At 50.6% G+C, this 4,916-nt stretch overlaps 1 pseudogene; it reads right to left on the bottom strand.

Moving 5' to 3' along the window:
- Positions 1-1,033: 1,033 nt before the first annotated feature.
- LOC144374006 (golgin subfamily A member 2 pseudogene) lies at positions 1,034-3,473 on the bottom strand (annotated as a pseudogene).
- Between the last annotated feature and the right edge of the window lie 1,443 nt (positions 3,474-4,916).

Genomic DNA, 4,916 nt, shown 5'->3' with positions numbered 1-4,916 from the left:
GTAATCTTTGTGTAATATGCACAATTTAATTGTATCAAGTAAAAATTAATTTTTCTATCATTTCAGAAAACTGAAGTTTATTATTTCTATTTCTTCCCATGAGTATTTAAAAACAGAACATAGTAGGCTGGATTTTTACATTTTTTATTAACTTTTTATGGCAAAATCCATTTATTATGAAATAAAAGGGAGCCGTATCACCAGGCCACCACAACCAGTCCAGTCTCCTTTCTTTGCCCAAAGCTATCAATAAGGAAGTTTCCCAGTCCCATATAATTGGAATCTCCTCTCCTTTTGCCAGCTCCAGCTGTGACACAGGGGGCAGTCCTACTCCAGATATACCAATATTTCACAGGTACAATATGTCCACTGGGGAGGGGTGGCCCATGCTGCAGCCCCCTGGGCCCTGCCTGGCCTACAGTTAGCCTCAAGTGTCCTAGGGCCTGAGAACCCTGCCCAGTGGCCCTGCACAAGATGCTTCTGAGGAGCGGAGCCTCCAGGACTGCCTGCACCCACCCTGCCCTCCCCTGGCCTTCAGTGACTCCACCTCTGAAGACCCAGGAGAAGGCGGCCCAGCTGACCTGGCCCACAGGGCCTCTAAGAAGATGGGAGCCTCGGTGAATGGAGGACCGCCACCGCCAGACTCTGCCCCAGACCTGCCTACAGTGAGCCCCATCTTAAGGGCCGTGAAAACGCTGCCCACCTTCCCTGCCCCAGGGCCCCCGTGTAAGGGGATGGAGCCCCCTAATGAAGGACTGCTTGGTGAGGGTAACGGGGCCACCAGAGAGCTCCCGCCCCCTAGAAAGGCAGCCTGGTAACATTAGGAGCCTCTGGCGCTATTTCTGGAACAAGAGTCCAGAGATTAACACTCAGCCCTAGTGAAGGTGGCAAAGGGTCTGTACCTCGTTGTCCCTCATTACACAGGGTTCTTATAGTAAACGGGTGACTGGGAAGGAGTGGCAGCGTCAGGGTGGCATGAAAGGTTGGGGAAAAGGCCCTGGTCCCACGTCTCCAGGCGTCAACCAAGAGTCTCTCACAAGACCATGATCTTCACCTGGTCACGCTTGTCTGCACAGTAGAGGAAGGGGACGCAGGGTGTGGTGCCCAGGCTGGGGTGTTTCTGGGGGTTCTGGGTCTCATGCAGCAGCTGGGTCATGATCTGTGCAGTGGGATTCAGAGGAGGAAAGCCCCCCAGCCTCCTCCTGTGTTGGCTCCACGCTGTCAGCAAGGCTCACCTCTCCAACATCAGTTGCTCCAAATCCCTGGGAGCTTGCGGGTCCAGGAGTGGGCTCCTCAGCAGGACTCTGAGCTGCTGCCAGGAACTGCCCGGCCACTCACTGTGCTCCCCCACCAGCCTCAGAATCAGCTCCTGCAGCTCCAGCAACTTGACCTTCTTCTCCTGCTTGTCCTGGGTCAGCCGACTGAGGTACTCTTGCTTCTCCTGGTGTCCCTCCTTCAACACTGCCCTCTGCTTTTGGTAGAGGGCAATATACTCTGCGGTGGTATCAGTTCTGCAGAGAGCTGGGTGCATTGATGTTCCAGTTCCTCCACCTGCTCCTTGAGCTCCACCTTCTCCTGCATAACCTCCAGGAAGCGGCTCTGCAGCTTCTCCATGGCCTCCTGTGGAGCCTGGGGGATCTCCCCAGACACACAGCTGGTCCCATCCAGGGGACCAGGACCTGCTCTGTGTGCTCACTGCAAGATGGGGCTGCCAAGTGAGCCAGGTGCCAGTAGTGTGCCAGGGTCTCATGCAGCCCTGCCTTCTCTTCCTCAGCACTGGCTAGAGCCACATGAAAAATGTCACCGTGGCCTCTCAGCTGTCTACATCCTCTGGGATTGTGAGACTGGGCTGAATAGCCTCCTCATCCTTTTCTTCCTTGTCCATTCCATCCTCTTCCCCAGGGACATCCAGGAGGCTCAGCTGGGCCTGTAGCTGTTGGTTCTGCTGACGGGTGGCTTCTAGGTGCTCCTGGGTCTCCTGCAACTCCTGGCGGGCCATCTCCACTACCATCTTGCCCTGCACCTTCTCACGCTGCAGCCGGTCTATGAGCTGAGCCTGCAGCAGAAGTTGCTTGTGCAGAGCCTCCTTCTCAGAGGTCAGCTGCTGATTGGCAGCCATGAGCTGCAGCAGGTGGGACAGGTACAGGTCTCGCTGCTGCTGCAGACCCCGAGCCCCTTGGCTCTTCAGCTCCATGGTCTCCTTCAGCTCTCCCAGCTTCTTCTGCAGCTGACCCAGCTTCCTGGCCAGCTGCTTCTTGACTTGCAGCTCAGACTGCAGCGCACTGGTGATCTCCATGTTCTCACTGGCCAGACTGAGGAAGTGTTCTGCAACTCGGCCAGCTGCTCCTTGAGCTCATGGCTCTGAGTGCTCATGACTGATGGTGGTGTGGTCCTTCTGTCTGCTCTCCAGGATCTGCTTTAGCCCCTCCACCTGCTTGCTCCAGCCCTCCACTGCCCAATCCAACTCCACCTGCTGCTGCTCCTGCTCCAGAGTCAGGTGACTCAGCCTTTTGTTATCCTGTACCTGGGCATGGAGCTGTGCAGCCAGGTTCTCCAGTGCCCTCTGCAGCTCCTCATCTCTGCCTGCAGCCCTTGCTCTGCCTTGGAGGGCCCTGCTGGGGTCTCACAGCATGAGGGCTCCACCATCTGGCTTCTCAGCTCTGCCAACTTGGTCTCCAGCTCCTGTACTTGACTCTCATTGTCTTTCTTCTCCCTCAAATTGTGCATCTGCTCTGACATTTGCTGCATTCTCTGCTGCCACATGGCAGGCACTCTCTCCCTTCAGGCTCTCTGCATAGTGGTCTCTATCCTCCTGCGGTTGCTTCAGTGACTCCATCAGCTGGCCCCCATGTTTCTCCAGCTGTGCCCTCTCCTCATGACCTGCTGTAACTGCTGGTTACTATCAGGGGCTTCAGGCTGGCTAGAGAGTTGTTGAAGCAGGAACTCAGACATGTCCAGCTTCTTTTGGAGCTCCTCCACTCCAGCTGCTTAGCTGCTTTCTCTGCCAGTAGGACCCAAGTACATAGCTGCTTTCTCTCCCAGTAGGCTTCCTGAGGAGCCTCTCTGGCAGTTCTGAGTCCTGCTGCTTCACGTCCTCATTGTTTGTTGTTCTTGTTCAGCTCCAGAATGAGGGCATCTCTCTCTCTGGTTAGCTTTGTGTTGTGCCTGTCTGCCTGCTTGTCTTGTGTGGAGAGGGCACACAGTGTCCATTCCAGCTCTCCCACACACTGTTGGGAAAACTGTAGATGGCTGGCAAGACCCTGACACCACCTGGCTGCTTTCAGAGTGTGAGCCATGGCTGTCTGTAATTCTGCTTTCTCAGTCACCGGGATTTCTATTGTCTGGATTTGAACCTGAACCTGTTCCCTCAGAGCTCCCTGCCCCTTTTCCAACTTCTGTTGACCTGCCTTCTTCTCTTTTTCCAGGTGATCCAGAGTGTCTTGGTCTTACTGTTTAATGTTTACATTGTGCATCCATCTGTTGATGGACACCAAGCCTGGTTCTATAGTTTAGCTATTGTGAATTGTGCTGCTATAAACATGGGTATGCCTGTGTCACCTAGTCAGACTACCTTAATTCTTCAGGGTACGCACGAGAAGTGATATACCTGTGCCATGTGGTGTTTCCATGCCTAGTCTTTTGAGGAGACTCTATAGTGATTTCCTTAATGGTTCGGCTAATTTACAGTACCACCAACAGTGTTCCTTTTTCCTCTTACATCATCTTCATATTGACTAAAATTTCTATTATTGATGATTGGCCATTCTGACTGGGTGAGATAAAATATCATTGTTTTTTTAATTTGCATTTCCCTAGTTGTTAATGTTGTTGAATATTTTTTCACATATTTGTTGGCCATTTGTATTTCTCCTGAGAAGTGTCGGTTTAGTTTATTTGCCCAGTTAGTAATTGGGTTATTTGATTTTTTGGTATAAAGTGTTTTGAGCTCTTTATATTTTCTAAACATTAATCCTTTGTCAGTAGAATAGTTTGCAGAGATTTTCTCCCAATCTGTGTGTTCTCTCTTCACATTTGAAATTGTTTCTTTTGCTATGAAAAGATTTTTAATTGACTTTGTTCCATTTGTTAATTATTGTCCTTATTTCATGAGCCTTAGGGGTCCTATTGAGAAAGGCATTGCCTGAGCCTGAAAAGTGCCGTTTTAACCTCGTGTTTTCTTCTAGGAAATGAATAGTTTCTGGTCTAATTTCAAGGTCTTTGATGCATTTTGAGTTGATTTTTGTGCAGGATGAGAGACAACATCTATTTTCATTCCTCTCCTTATGGGATAACCAGTTATCCCAACACCATTTGTTGAAGAGGCTATTTTTTCTCCAATGTATGTTTTTGGCAGCTTTGGCAAGGATCCGATGGCTATAGATGTGTGGGTTTGTCTCTGTCTTCTATTCTGTGCTCTTGGTCTATTTGGCTGCTTTTATGAATGTAGGATATGGTTTTTGTTACTAGGGAGCTGCTCTCATTTGCCCTACTGTCCCGCCATGGTGTTCTGCCTGACTCTGGGCCCAGGGCTGTGAAGCAGTCACAGCCTGACTATGGACTGAGCCCTCTGAAACTTTCCGTCCTCTCTATTGTTCCTGTCAGGTCTTTTGGTCAGAGTGATGAAACAGGTGACTAAAACCCTACTGAACAGCTTCGCTTTTTAGGCTGCAGTTCTGAATTGAAAGGAAAAGAACAGTGGGGAGCCCACAGAAGTCAACATAATTTTGTCAACATAATTTTGGCAGAACATAGTGTTCGGTGGGGAACGAAGGTTCCCTACCACTACAATCAGGAACCCAAATCCAGGTTCAGACTCCTGGGAGGACTGGAAAATCTCAAGCCTGCCATTTAGTGGTGAGGAGTGCCCTCGAATACTCAATTGATAGTGAAGATACAGAACGGCTCCTCCCTGGTGT

The sequence above is a fragment of the Ictidomys tridecemlineatus genome, unplaced genomic scaffold, assembly GCF_052094955.1.
Source record: "Ictidomys tridecemlineatus isolate mIctTri1 unplaced genomic scaffold, mIctTri1.hap1 Scaffold_540, whole genome shotgun sequence".
Lineage (NCBI taxonomy): Eukaryota > Metazoa > Chordata > Mammalia > Rodentia > Sciuridae > Ictidomys > Ictidomys tridecemlineatus.
The sequence above is the reverse complement of the archived record's forward strand: the minus strand, read 5'-3'. Positions and strand labels throughout refer to the sequence as shown.